General features: G+C 42.9%; 1 non-coding gene across 1 annotated transcript; it reads left to right on the plus strand.

Moving 5' to 3' along the window:
* The first annotated feature begins 10,657 nt into the window (after nt 1–10,657).
* Nucleotides 10,658–10,764, plus strand: LOC141615826 (small nucleolar RNA R71). The gene has a single exon (XR_012530221.1). It is a non-coding gene; the product is annotated as a small nucleolar RNA R71 (small nucleolar RNA).
* Nucleotides 10,765–15,938: the final 5,174 nt, after the last annotated feature.

Raw genomic sequence — 15,938 nt, forward strand, 5'->3', positions numbered from 1 at the left:
AAATGTGGGGAGTCGAAGCTGTGAACACCCTAACCGATGAATTAGCGCCTTTTGATTGTGACCCATTCTCCAACCTCACAGTCAACCGCATCCTAATGCGCCAAGTTATTTCCCGGGTCTACCCCTCAATCCGCTGAAGAGCACTTTACCTCCCTTGAAATAGGCTAAGGTCCCCAACATCCCTTTCGGGATAAGCTATAATCCTACCGATGAAAACATCTAGGAAATAAAACTCCTAATATAGAAGCGCAAAAAGCACGGAGTCATCCTCTGTCACTATCATTTGACTCTCAATGGATACTTCGTCCCCAAGAGACAATTCGAGCTCTACCACGGCTTTCTTGAGCCTATCTATGATTCCGTAGCCAAGGCCAGACACCCGGGTGTAGAGGTGTTTCAAGACTGCTACTTAATCACGACAACACCAAAGCAACATCAACCAAATCTTAGTCAACCCCATGCCTCGACGGATGCTAAAGAGGGACAATTCCTTATCTTTAGTACCTATAACAAACACTGCTTTTTGCTTTAGTTGACCTATGACCTACGTATAAAGTGGATTCGAACGGGTTCCAAGAATCCCACAAATACTTGGTGGCGACTCCGAACATCTCTCGCATCGTTTCGAGACCCTTGCCGAGACAAAACCGACCGATTTAAAATGATCCGGTCGAAAGCATTTTTATGCCGCCGAGCATGGTTTTCGAAGAGACCGCTACAATGCCCACAGATCGAATAGACGTCGCAGGTGGGCCATGTCCATATATTGGCGACTCCGCTAGGGAAAACTAGGACACTTGTGTCTTTGTGATCCCTAGATGGCGAGACTCAAACGAGGTCTTGGTTAAAATGCATTAATTGATATTAAGGTCATAGTCGGGTTCTTGTCCGGGCCCACAACCTAACCCTTTTCGACCAATTGGCTCGTCTCGTTAGCGTGAGTTTTCGTATCCCCGCATCTTGAATCCCAATTGAGTCAAGCCTGCCGTTGACGTTACACACTTCTGTTTTGTCAAAGAGCTTTGATCACCTTCGAGCACAAGCCTAGGACACCCTCCTTAAACATTTTGTTTGGGTTGGTATCCCTCTCGAAAATTGGGGTTTGATTGGTTGGTGTGTAACCCACCCTTTTAAGCCAAAACCCGTGTCAGCATTATGCATAATATAATGAAACTACGAGTGCTTATATGGTATGTGATCATAAGTCCTTCCGTGTCATTTCAAAAAAAATCTTTTGCGCCGTTATAATGGCCACTTCAAACCTCGGTCTTTCGTCGACCGTTGGCCGTCGTAATGACGGTTTTCTACAACCATTTCAACACGCCTTTCTAGGCCGTCGGAATTACATTTTCAAACCCGGTTTTCTACAATCATTTCAACACGCCTTTCTAGGCCGTCGTAATGACGATTTTCAAACTCGCTTTTCTACAACCATTTCAACACGCCATTCTAGGCCATCGTAATGACGATTTTCAAACCCGGTTTCTACAACCATTTCAAGACGCCTTTCTTGGCCGTCGTAATGATGATTTTTAAACCCGGTTTTCTACAACCATTTCAACACGCCATTCTAGGCCGTCGTGATGACGATTTTCAAACCCTGTTTTATACAACCATTTCAACACGCCTTTCTAGGCCGTCGTAATGACAATTTTCAAACCCGGTTTTCTACAACCATTTCAACACGCCTTTGTAGGCTGTCGTAATGACGATATTCTAACCCGATTTTCTACATCCATTTCAACACGCCTTTCTAGGCCGTCGTCATGACGATTTTCAACCCGGTTTTCTACAACTTAACACACCTTTCTAGGCCGTCGTAATGACAATTTTCAAACCCGATTTTCTACAACCATTTCAACACGCCTTTCTAGGCCATCGTAATGACGATTTTCAAACCCGTTTTTCTAAAACCGTTTCAAAACACCTTTTTACGCCGGTATAATCGCCACGTCAAGACACGGATTTTAACCTGTCTCGCGCCGACAATGGCTCTTTAAAACCCGAGAATGGCTCACACCCCTTTTTCAAAACGTTTTCAAATCCCGAGGACCATACACCGTCCCCGTGACCTTCTCAAACATTTCAAAACCCAACTTTCAAAACATACAAACTTGAATTTCAAAAACCGTCTTTGGGAAACAGTACATTGTTTTCCGAGCCGACTCAAGCTCAAACCGTCTTTTGAAAACAAACTTAAGACAACTCCCCAACTGATCGACTTTCAGAGATTCCTATTCTTCGGAAGCCATCCATAAAGCGACAAACGAATCTTTTTGAAAATCTCTATTTTCAAAAACTTCATTCCACCATTCCAATTCCGCCTCGTGTCTATCGAGTCAATGTAAGCGTACTTATGGGTCTTTACTTATGAGTCGTCTCACCATGAGAATCGTCCAACGGCGTCACGCCACTACGTTGGACACGAGTCGAAGTTCGGTCAACACCGTCACATCAGAAATTGAGTCAGCACCGATGCACCACACACGGAATACCTTGTCTTTTTGAGTTGGCTCTTTTGTTCCGTCCTTTATAGTGTCTACGTTTAGTCATTAAACCGTGTCGGATTGAGATGTAATGTGAGCCATTTTTCTGCCTCAGAACCATGGCCCCGTCTTCAGTTTCGTCCAACAACAATGACAACAGAGATGTTATAACTGCCCAGCTAGCCAGCCTGCTCACTGCTCTTAAGGTCACCCTGGACCGTGTCGAGACCTTGGAAAACAAGGAAACAGGAGAACACAACACTCCACCTTTGACTAAAACTGAGAAAAGGCTCAAGCTTTTAGAGGAACAACTCTTAGCCCGCGGTAACAACATCTACCTCGAGAACAATCGAAGATTCGAACCCGTTGGCGATCAAATACACGACAACTTTACCTTGACTGATATACCCAAATTGAAGAGAGTGGAGGACCCACTCGATCACATTCGGGCCTTCAAAGACTACATGGCCATAAAGGGGGTCGAAAAGGAACTCTTTACCCCGATCTTTCCATCATCCCCGGAACCAATCCCTCTCCAGTGGTACTACTCCCTCGAGCGAAAGAACCTTACTACCTGGGACCAAGTCACGGTTGAATATGCTAAACAGTATGCCAACAATGTCAAAGTCCAAGCTAACACCCGCACTCTTGAAGTCCTGACTCAGAATGATAAGGAAGAATAATTCACAGAATTCCTAACCCGTTGGAGGAGGGTAAGCACTCAATTGGTCAGTAAACCGAGTGAATCAGCTTTGGTAGAGAAATTTGTCAACAATCTCCGCCCGGTTTATGCATACTTGTGTTTGGGCTAAAAATAGCATAATAAGGAAGGCCCACTTAATAAAATAAAAGTTATGGAAGGCGTAATAAGGAGGAAGGGAGCCCGCGATTGGAGAAAGAGGAAACGGGCTCAAGGGAGATCAGGAGCCCATCATAGAGGGCGTCCGGATTAAGGAAAGGAGAGTTAGGGAGAAGTTAGGGAGATCATGGAGAATTGGGGAAGGCGGCCAAGTATGGAAAGAGTTCTTATGGAAAATATATTCCCTTTCCATATTCGAAGTAGGACATATCTAGGGTTCTCACCCTATAAATAGCCAAGGATGTGAATCAAGAAGGACATTCAAGACACCCGTATTCACACATCCACATTCAAGATCACATCAACGCCTCGACATATTATACTCAAATATACATTCGTCCAAGATCTTGCAGGCCTGACGCCTAGGGCCAGCGAGATTAGCCTCGTGCCACAATTGTAATCATCCTCCTATTCATATAGTGCAAAACTTGGCAGGGTACCGTCCCTCCCGCGGTTATTCCCACATTGGGTTTTCCGCGTCACCAAATCTTACGTGTCAATTTACATTACGTACCTTATTTCTTTATTTTAGTACCAACAAACGAGCAATCATACAATTAACCAACGAGTAAGACTACAATGACCCTAATGAACCAACTTGGTAAAAAAATACCTAAACAGTTTGGCGCCCACCGTGGGGCATTGTGGTCGTCAATCGTTGATATTCTAGATACACAATGGATAAGCAAGCATCTGAAGCCGTGTCAGGGAGCAGGCAACCATCTCCACCGCCACTATCTACACAAAATCCCACATCAACAGTGGCCACGCAGGCTCCCGAACACACCTCAAGAATCATACCGACAACAAAAACTTCTTTACCTCCTAGGACCCCTACTGTCGTGGCCCAAGCCAAATCGGATAAAGGAACAACAAGTTCATGCCTCCCTCCGCCACCTAGTCCCACACAAATCTTACTCACTGGCGTAGAAAATCTTCAAAAAGCTATGGAAAACATGAGAGAAGACCAGAGGGAAGCTGAAACTGAAGCAAGAAAGAGGGACAGAGAGCTTTGGGCACATATAGACATCCTAAAACAGCAGTCTGTCACCCCAGCAAGCAGAACAGACGTGGGAAGGCCTACGCTAGTAGATCTGACCCATGGGGCATCAGGCAGCAAGAATCCACTTCGACAGGTACCGACTGAATTAATAACGAGGTTGGATCTATCCACGATACCATCAGATGGAAGGATAACCCCACAAGGGCTAGGATACCTCACGCTTGATAACTGGCCTATGGCCAGCAGTATGGAAGTACGAGCAGGGGGCATCCCCGTCAGTAGCCTCGCCAGAATCGATAAGACGCCTGGAGCAGGATCCGAGTCAAACCGACAAATGGATTGGCAGCAGGGGACAGTCGTTACAACAACTCCTCTAGCAGCTGGAACACATCAGAACCATCAAGAGCTCGGATCAGGAGGCAGTATATTGAACCAAAAGGCAGCCGACAGGCGGACTCCAGATTCAGGCAGCATAACGAATTAGTAGTACTTGGAGTTAAAAGAAATACTAAACAGGGTCCCAGGGTTGCCACCCCTACTCGAGAAAGCGGCATTAGACAGTTATGCCGATTCACCGTCCGTGGACACCATATCCATCACAGCCATGCCAAAGGGATTCACAAATCCAAATATGCCTCTCTTCGACGGCACAGCCAATCCCTTTGATAATATAAGCCAGTACAAACAGAAAATGATGACAGTAACAACTATAGGGCAAGTCAAGGAAGCTTGCATGTCCAAAGGGTTCGGGTCCACCCTAACAGAACCGGCATTTCGATGGTTCGTAAGCCTGCCCAACAGGTCGATATCCACATTTGCTGAATTGGTGAACGCATTTGATGCGTGTCATTTATATGATGTTTTACACCTTATTTTACACGCATTTCAGAGCTCAATTATGTAGTTCTATGCTACTATTTGCCCCATTTCGTCTACTTTCGTATTTTTATGTAATATTTCATATTTATGCGGAAATGAGTAGAAATCGAGCCGAATCCGTCTCCGAGTACCTTGCATTGCATTTGACGTGAAGTATTTACTCAAAGAACGAGCTTGGTGCACATTTCGAGGCCCGGAAGACAAATCCACGAGAATTTAGAAGTCAAGTATCAGCTACTTCAGTCGATCGACCGCTGCCCTTAGTCGATCGACCAACCCACGAGTTCCAGTAGCTACTGTTTAGCGAAGAGTAGTCGATTGACCGGTTCCAGTGGTCGATCGACCAAGCCGCTAATCTGACGCAAATAAAAAAGATCGAGAATTAAGAAGCCCATCGTACATTAGGTTTTGGAATAAGAACTACGTTGTATTCCTATATAACGTAGCTTTAGTTTTCAGAATAATCATCCAGTTTTTATCTAGTTTTTATCAAGCTTTTATTCAGTTTTTACCATTCAATAATTAGGGTTCTTAAGATTGTTTCGTAGTCAATATAATTTACTTTTGCATTCGGTTTTTGGATCTTTTCTCTGCAATCCCTTTCGCGGTATTCTTCTGCTCTTATTTCAGTTTTATTGCTTTCGTTCATAAGTATAGAATTGCTAGATTAGTTTCCCGAAGCCGAAATTATCATTTTATGTTATTTGTTTGTTTAATTATTTCAAGCATGAATTCAGTAGTATTAATTCTTAATCTTATTGTTGTTTTCGTCGTAGTCATGAGTAGCTAAACACCCTGTGCTAGGATGTAGGGAATCTGTAGCGTAGACGGCATTAGTATGGGAAGGCCTAATCGCGCCATGGTCGATCGACTGGGTTCCCTGGTCGATCGACTGGCCACGTGAGCTTTACTTCGTTTTAATTAATTTCATTGCCATGTTTGACGAATCGAGTGCACGCGACTAGTTGAATGTCTAGGATTTGACCGACCCAATAAAGATCGAAAGATAGGGAAGGGAAATAGCCTACCTAATTGAGACGACTAGATTAATGAGATCCAAAGATGAGTTAATTTAGCCTTTTTAGTCACTTTTCAGAACGAAAGTTAGTATTAGTGATATTAGGGACATGTAGCGAGATCGAAATATGCTACTTGTAAGAATGGACCGAGAGGACTTCTTATTTTCCCGTTTCACGTGTTTGTTTTAGACCTACCTAGTATACTGCCGCCGAAACTATAGTGAACCGACCATCTTAGCACCCTTTTAATACTTGATTTCATCCGTTTATTTAGTTTATTGTCTTTTATTGCCTTTAGCTATAGACCAAATCAAATCAAAACCCCCACACACTGTTACCTTTGGACTTAAATAGAACAACTATTAATTGCATCGCCTCCTTGTGGTTCGACCCTGACTGCCACTAGCTAGTAGTAGTTTGGAAAATTATAAATTTATTTTTGGTGCACACAACGACGGGCATCAAATTTTGGCGCCGTTGCCGGGGAGGCAATTGTTTAAAATTTTTAGTTGTTTTTATTTTAGTCTTTCTCTTAGTTTAAGGGACATCTGTTCCTTAAAATTTTCTCATACTCTTCTTGTAGTTTCTTCTTATGCGCAGGTCACAGGGTGGTGAATTACTACCATTCAATCCTGAGATTGAGAGAACTTTGTGCGCGAAGAGGAGATTGTTTCAAGAACAACAGTCAGAGGAAGAGCCTGGTTCTCATTCTAGTTTTTACGAGAACGAGTTGTTCGAAGAGGATCCACCTTCATCTCCTGTTTCCACTTCTTCAGTCGAGACCGTCACATCTCCAGATTTTCCAATCATGGCTAAAGAAGCAAGTATAGCCAGTCACTCAGAGCCGATAACTGCGAATCTTTATAAAGGATTCGCATTACCCGGGGAGGACAGTAAATTCGAGCCGAAACCGTCCTACATAAACTTGGTTGAGAGAAACCAATTCGGGGGAGCTGCAAATGAAGATGCAGCTAAGCACATGGAGACATTCATTGATTATTGCTGTTCCATACCCCCACCAACCGGTGTGACCCAGGACCAGGTGAAGTAAATTATGTTTATATTCTTTCTTCGTGATGCTGCAAGAGAGTGGTACAGAGACCTGGATCGAGCTGCTAATGGGATCACTGACTGGAATTCTTTAGCCCTAGTATTCTACAAGAAGTATTTCTCTGCCTCGAAGACGAATGCCATTAGAGCTCAGATCACGAGCTTTAAACAGGGTCCTGATGAGAACTTTCATGAGGCGTGGGTCCGTTTCAAGAAGCTGGTGCGAACTATTCCGCACCATGGGTTTGATAAATGGAGCCTATGCAATCAATTTTATAATGGCCTTTATGACGATCAGAGAGCTATCCTGGATGCGGCAGCTAGTGGCAGATTCCAGGAGAATGTGGGAGAGACTAAGGGGTGGAAAATTATTGATGATTTGGCTACCCACAAAGCTGAGTATGGAAATTCCAGGGGAAATCAAAGGAGGAGTGCTGAATCCCCTTCCGTAGCTGCATTAGAGGCTCTTACGGCGAGATTTGACAAGTACGAGTTGGGAGGAGCTTCAAAAGGATGGATCTATCATGTGAATGTTGTTTCAGACGGTCATTTCGTCTGCAAGAGATGTTGAGCTGAGGGACATGTTTCAGACAATTGTCCTAGTCCCTTTGAGTCTTGTGCTGCCTTTCAACATTATAGGCAGACAAACACTTACTAGGAGCCGAATGTCCATCCAAACTTGAGGTGGAGTAGCCAAAATGTCCTAAATCCAACTCCACCTCCACAACAGTAGCAGAATTATGTGCCCCCTCAAAAGCAACAACAGTTCCAAAAGCCTCCGTATGTTCCACAGCAACAGCAGCAATCCCAAGGTTCTGATCTTGCCGAGTTGAAAAATTTGTTGCTGAAAGAGTCTCAAGCTAGAGAGGCCGGGATGAAGATGTTGGAGAGCCAAATTGCTCAATTGGCTAGTAAGAATACAACTCGAGCTCCGGGACATTTACCGACACAAACTGACCAAAATGAGACCTTAAATGCAATTACCTTGAGGAGTGGGTCTACCCTTGATGGGCCCGCCATGGTCGAAGATGTTGCTGCAAAAGATGAGGCGGAACCGAGTCAGAAGAAAGCTGGTACGAACAGTGGAAAGAAAAAGGCGATTACCAGGTATATCAGTCGATCGACTGATATACCCAGTCGATCGACCAGTCCGCGAGAAACATTAGCCTCTGGTCCTGTAGAAGCCAGTCGATCGACTGCACTACCCAGTCGATCGACTTGAAACGCTGCTGATGGTGAGTCTTTTCGTCCTCCAATGCCAAATAACTTGAGGGACCACTTGTTTCGGGGTACGACCACTCCGAAAATATTGAGGCAAGACCCAAATGCTGATGGGTCAGTCCCGGTTCCGAAGTATGACCCGACGATGATTAATGGTTCATTTTTGAGACGGTCTGAAGAGGGTTCAAGCTTCAACAAAGAGAAGGTGGTGGATTTTCAGCCTAAATCCACTGATGTCGGCATGAGAGATTTAGAGGAGAGGGCTAAGTTGCTTCTTACAGCCCCCTATCCAAAAAGATTGGTGCCGACGAAGGAACAGGTATCGTTTAATAAATTTGAGAATGTTATTCGTAGCTTAAACGTACAAGTTCCTTTTCTTGAGTTAGTTAATCATGTGCCTGCTTATATGAAATTTATGAAGCAACTTTTGTCTAAAAAGAAGTCACTTGAAACTGTGCATACTGTCGCACTAACTGAGGAGTCATGCTCTTATTTGACTCATACTGCACCCCATAAGCTAGAAGACCCAGGTAGCTTTTCAGTCCCATGTAGTATTGGCACCTTTACTATTGAGAAGGCCTTGTGTGACCTAGGAGCTAGCATTAGCGTTATGCCTTTGAGTCTTGCTAGGAAGCTGAAATTGACTAGGTTTGCAGTTACCAACATGACAGTACAGATGGCTGATCGCTCTGCGGTCCAGCCTATAGGAGTCTTAGAAGACATTCCTGTACAAATAGGAAAGTTTTTCTTCCCTGTTGACGTCGTTGTACTAGATATGCCCGAGGATGCTCACATTCCTATCATTCTGGGTAGACCATTTCTGCACACTGCTGGTGCAGTTATAGATGTTGGTTCAGGGACATTGACTGATACCCGTCGTTTAGTACCAAAATTAAATTTATAATTCCAAACTAAAACTATAGCTAGTGATAGTAAGGGTCGAACCACAGCGAGACAAGGTTGATTTTGTTTGCTATTCTTCAGTCTATAAGAGTAACAATTAAATGGGGGTTTTGAGTTTGGTTGATTAATTGGCTAATTGCTAAAATGAATATTCTCAACAAGATGAAAAGGGGATCGGGAACTTCGGTTTACCATGGCAAAAGTCAGGTCGGTAAGGTAGCAGAGGTCTTATAATACGGTCTCAGGGAATATAAGCTAACCTTTCGATCGATGCTTAATTAACCTTACGGTCTATTTATTCCCTAGAATTTCTCAAGCCTTCGCTCAAGGGAAATCCCTAATCTAATGATAATACAATTTACCAATCTTTCAATCTAGCAAAAAGGTTTATCAAAAGACAACAAGACCAATACAGAAGAACTCATACTACAAAACAATCCTTATTTCTACCATGGTCGATCGACCAAGAAAGTTGGGCGTGAACAGTTCCTGTCCAGAATTGACTGCGTCAGGTGTCTCAGTCGATCGACTGAGAATGTTGGTCGATCGACTGGGTGTGCTGTCTATGAATAGTTTCTGGTCAGAAACTATTTTATCTGACGCTTCAGTCGATCGACTGAGAATGTTGGTCGATCGACCAGAAGTACTGGCATTCAAGCTCGTTTTTGCACCAGATTTTAAACGAGCTTCTTCATCATTTCCCGAGTCTTCCTTTGGCTTGTCGGGACTTTCATAAGAAAGGCCACTTCTGAGATTTATGGCATTGATCGTCTCAACCGGCCCTTCACATTTGCTTGAAGAATTAGCAGCTTCCTTAGCCTCCATATTCTCCAATTGTTTCACAAAGTTCCTTGAGGACTCAATCCCGGCTGCTTCCATATTCGCCACTTGAACCAAAAGGAGTTGGACCATCTCTCTCAACTTCTCGATCTCATCTGAGTTTTGAACGGGAATTTCGATTTTCCCCTTGGAAGCTTCAGAAATCTCGAGCTTCTCGAGACGGGTAGAAATGGAAGTTATAAGTGTCACAACGGCAGTCATTTCGTCACTTTGCTTTCGTGACTTACCACGTGAACTTCCAAACTCAGCTCTATGGACTGCCATCTCCTCAATAGTATTCCAACCTTTACTTTGACCGGTGTTGTTTTGAAACCTGCCATTAGCAGCTGCATCCAGGATGACCTTGTAATCATCATATAGAGCATTATAAAACAGGTTGCAAAGATACCATTGCTGGAAACCATGGTGAGGGACAGCTCGGACTAAACTTTTGAAACGTCCCCATGCTTCACAAAAATCCTCATCGGCTCCTTGCTGAAAACTTGTGATTTTACTTCTCAAGGCGTCGGTCTTTGAAAGTGGGAAGTATTTCTTGTAGAAGGCTAACGCTAGAGATGTCCAGTCCGTGACTCCAGTTGCTACCCTATCAAGGTAGCGGTACCAATCTCGCGCTGAATCCTTTAAAGAGTATAAGAACATCAACCCCTTTACTTCATCCTGAGTCACCCCAGCTGGTATAGGTATGGAACAATGAGAGTCCGTGAAAATCTCCATATGCTTCAAGGGGTCCTCATCCGTAAACCAAAGAAACCGATTTCGCTCCACTAAATCGATATAAGAGGAACGAAATTCAAATTTACCCGTAGTAGGGGTAGGTAACTCGGTGCCCCTTTGGAATATGGTGTTCCTTTGGTCAGAGATTATCATATATTGTAGCCATAATTGCCAAAATGAGAGTACTCAAGTCTTCCTCTCAAAAACCTGTCTTCTAACTGTGCAAAAGCAGAACTAGAAGCAAAGGTAAGCAACGGTCTCAAGGAACCAAAGTTCCCTGAGACAAGAAAAATAAACTAAAATAAAGCAAACAAAATTACACCGTCTCCCCGGCAACGGCGCCAAAATTTGATACCCGTCGTTTAGTACCAAAATTAAATTTATAATTCCAAACTAAAACTATAGCTAGTGATAGTAAGGGTCGAACCACAGAGAGACAAGGTTGATTTTGTTTGCTATTCTTCAGTCTATAAGAGTAACAATTAAATGGGGGTTTTGAGTTTGGTTGATTAATTGGCTAATTGCTAAAATGAATATTCTCAACAAGATGAAAAGGGGATCGGGAACTTCGGTTTACCATGGCAAAAGTCAGGTCGGTAAGGTAGCAGGGGTCTTATAATACGATCTGAGGGAATATAAGCTAACCTTTCGATCGATGCTCAATTAACCTTACGGTCTATGTATTCCCTAGAATTTCTCAAGCCTTCGCTCAAGGGAAATCCCTAATCTAATGATAATACAATTTACCAATCTTTCAATCTAGCAAAAAGGTTTATCAAAAGACAACAAGACCAATACAGAAGAACTCATACTACAAAACAATCCTTATTTCTACCATGGCTCACCTCGTTCCCAATCAAAGAAATTACCTACGCATAATTATAACTATACTAACTTCGAAATTGATAGCAAAGAATAGAATTGACATAATTGAATCGAACTAAAACAAAAAGGGAAGAACTCAATTGCTGAAATTAAATTGATGAGAACAAGAATCGAAATAACAAGGAAATAAGGAAGAAAAGGAATTGCATAAAAAGCTTACTAATTGAATTCAAGAACAAAGTAATGGAATCGAAAGTTTCCGTCTCCAAGCTAGATCTCCAAACTCAGTTTTCCCATAAAAAATAGCATAACCTAAAAGTTGCTGCGTTCTACTGATAAAAAGATACTGAAAGTTATTACAAGTTGGGCTTTTAAAAGTCTAACACGAAGAAATAGAAATCAGCTCGAAAACTGGTCGATCGACCGGTCAGCATGGTCGATCGACTGGTTTATGCAGAACAGTAGCGTCTGATGAGCTTCAGTGGTCGATCGACCTCATAGCCTAGTCGATCGACCGATGGTGCTGTGCAGAAACACTTCTTCTCTTCAAAAACAGCTCCTCACTCCAATGCACTTATCCCGAGGTGAGTGAGTACGACTCTCCTTCTTCTGGGCTTCCTTGAAATTGCCTCCGGAGGACGAATTAGGCCTGATTCAGCTTACTTCCTTTCATTCCTACAATAAAACATAGAAAATGCAAAGTAAACCGTTTCGGGAGAAATAGTAGCCTTAATCTAACAATTATGCATAGAAATACGTGCCAAAACCACAGATAAAGTGTATAGAATATGCACGTATCAAATCTCCCCAAACCAAACCTTGCTTGTCCCCAAGCAAGCACTATGACCCGTATGAAAACTAAATGGAGAGGAGTACATCTCAGAGCTAACTACAAGCCAATGCCAAACCGTTTAATGCGCATAGTCAACTGGTGCAAAGCTTAAATCAAGCGAACAAATTTATGCATATCATGGAATTTAATCGGGCGTTCGACCTTGCAAGACTCATACATTCGGACTCTCCCGGGCCACTCTTCTCTCAGCAAAGCAAATGGTAAGATTATATGTAAAAGAGAGGGAAGAAAAATACAATCTCTCACCTAGACTACGACCGACAAAACATGTATGCTTGACTAGCATGAATAATGATTCTAGCTACCGTACATACACATAACCACCGTCAAGGACTATCACATGCCGAACTATTGCAAGATTTGGATATGTGAGGCTAAGTGGGAAAAGAAGGGCAAAACAATTATGGAAAAAGTGAAGGTAAGAGCCAAGCTAGTACCTATACAACCATCAGAAACCGTATCCCTTCCTCCAACTCAATATATAACCATGCCTTTAGTGATCAGGCCACACAAAATCCCAAACAAATGCCTCCAATTCAACGAAATAAGCATATGAGGCGCGTTCTTATTCAACCAAAACCTTCTTAATTTCAAAACTCTTTTTATTTCTGTTTTTTTTCTGTCCGTTTCTTTCTTCTTTTCTTTCATTTTCATTTTTTTTTTTCAACCTCTGAACTGGTGGTCGATCGACCAGTGATGGCAGTCGATCGACCACCCTGCACAACCAGAGCTCCCTGCCAGGCAAAACAACTCCCTTTTTTTTTCATTTTTCTGAGTTTTTATTTTTCTTTCTTCCTTTCCCTTCAAAAAGACACAACCCCTTCACTTCTCATCAATACTCACTCCATCAGTACAAACGAACCAAAACCGCTTCTAATCCGACAAAAATTCCTCTACTACTTCCTAGCTTGGCACAATGGCAGGCTAAGTATGGGATGTAGTTGAGGGCAGCTGGCAGTTATGGCTTATAGTGGAGTTAATGGGGTAAAATGAGAAAAGGGAGGATGCAATAGTTCTCAAAACTTGCAATACCGACCACAAACCAATGTGTATAGGCAATAAGCAATCAAAACTCATACACGTGCAAAACATGAAATGAAGGGAGTACTACTCTCAATCCTAAATTAACCGGTCATGAATGTCACCAGTTATGGGCTCTATATCTCAGAAAGTATAAGTAGTTTGCCAAAAGTAATGAGTCAAGTCTAATTACCCGAAATGAATTCCATAACAAAATTTGAGAAATCACTTATAATTCTCGCTAAGCAGTTGTGAAAAGGGCATGGAATGGCATATTTGACTAATAGTGCAAAATCATCATTAATAACCACAATCCGATTCAACTATATGCAAAAGTAAACGTGATGTTTTTGATTTTTTTATCTTTTTAATTTTTGTTTTTTGGATGAATGAATGAAAACAAATGCAAACATGTGACTGAAATGCAATAAAAACAAATGCAGATGCAAAACAAAAGGCATATGCAAATACCCTCCCCAAAACAAAACGCACAATGCCCTCATTGTGCTCAGCAGCAAATCGCCAGCAGAAAAATGGGAGAATAAAAGCATAATAAAATAAAAGGCAGCTAACAAAGGAAAGAAGGAACTCACAAAACACGACCTCCCCAAACCAGCCAAAAACGGGGAGGTCACCAGCATCTAATCTCCACCATCGTAGTCAGAGTCACTGTCCTCTCCGGACCCCGAGTCGCTCCCCTCGTCCGCCTCAGCAGCAGCGGCAGTGGCCCTCCTGGAAGAGGAGGCACCAGCAGTAGTAGTGGGAGGGGGTCTCCTGGTCGGCTGAGGGTAGCCGCCCACAGGGGGAACAAAGTAGGAAGGGTGAGTCCAGTCACCCTGTGGGAGCATCCCTCTCCGGGCCAACTCCTCGTAAACCGGATAGAGGGCGTGAGCCGTGTCAAGCCGGTGCTAGTCAAAGCTCCTACACAAGTCATTCCACCCGCGCACTTTGCATAGAATAAATTCCTGCAAAAAATGTCAAAGGCGCACATATTCCCAAACCAAGAAATTGCAAATTAAAAGGAAATAAAGAATACGAAAGACTCAAAATGCAAATTAAATGAAGTAACAAAATGAAAACCTAAATTACAATTAATTACAACCTGGGTTGCCTCCCAGTTAGCGCTGGTTTAAGAGGTCCCGCACGACCTTTTTACCTCAATTTGCATCATCTGATAACGGGTCGAAGTACAAAACCCCGACTTTCCCAACATATGCATCTGATCCATGATAATGCTTCACATATTGGCCATTAACCTTGAACCTTTCTCCAGCAGAGGTCTCCAATTCAACTGATCCGAACTTTGTGACTGCTGTGACCGTGTAAGGGCCACCCACCTGGATTTCACTACCAGAAATAAACGGATACGAGCATTAAAAAGGAGTACCTTATCGCCAATATGGAACTCGCGCTTGATGATTCTCTTGTCGTGCCAGCGCTTTGTTTTCTCCTTGTAGATCCTTGCATTGTCATAGGCCAGCAGCCTAAATTCCTCTAGCTCATTCAGCTGTGTCATGCGTTTCTCACGAGAGAGGTTATGATCCAAATTCAAATCACAAATAGCCCACCAAGACTTACGCTCTAGCTCAATAGGTAGATTACATGTCTTACCATAAATCAATCGGTATGGTGACATCCCGATTGGCGTTTTAAACGCAGTTCTATAAGCCCATAAGACATCAGCTAACTTAAGACTCCAGTCTTTCCGTGATTTAGAAACAACTTTAGCTAAGACTTCTTTCAATTCTCTGTTAGAAACCTCAACCTGACCACTAGTTTGGGGATGATACCCTAAACCTCTACGATGTTGAATACCGAATTTAGTCAATAAAGCGCTAAGTTGTTTCTCTTTAAAATGCATTCCCCCATCGCTAATGACAACCCGAGGGACACCAAAACGAGGGAAAATAATCTTTTTAAACAGTTTAATCACGGCCTTTGCATCGCAATAGGGAGTAGCAATAGCTTCCACCCATTTGGATACATAATCTACAAATACGAGGATATATTTATTACCTTGATCGCTTTCGGAAAAGGTCCTTGATAATCAATGCCCCAGACATCGAAAATCTCAACCTCAAGAATGCCTACCTGTGGCATCTCATGTCTCTTAGAAATATTCCCCGATCTTTGACAAGCATCGCACTCAGCAACAAAATTGCGACAATCTGCATGCAAAGTTGGCCAAGAGAAACCGTTTGAGTACCTTAGCTACGATCCCGGACGGACCGTGATGACCACCATAAGCGTAAAGAGTGGCAAGCCT

The sequence above is a fragment of the Silene latifolia genome, chromosome 11, assembly GCF_048544455.1.
Source record: "Silene latifolia isolate original U9 population chromosome 11, ASM4854445v1, whole genome shotgun sequence".
NCBI classification, from domain to species: Eukaryota; Viridiplantae; Streptophyta; class Magnoliopsida; order Caryophyllales; family Caryophyllaceae; genus Silene; species Silene latifolia.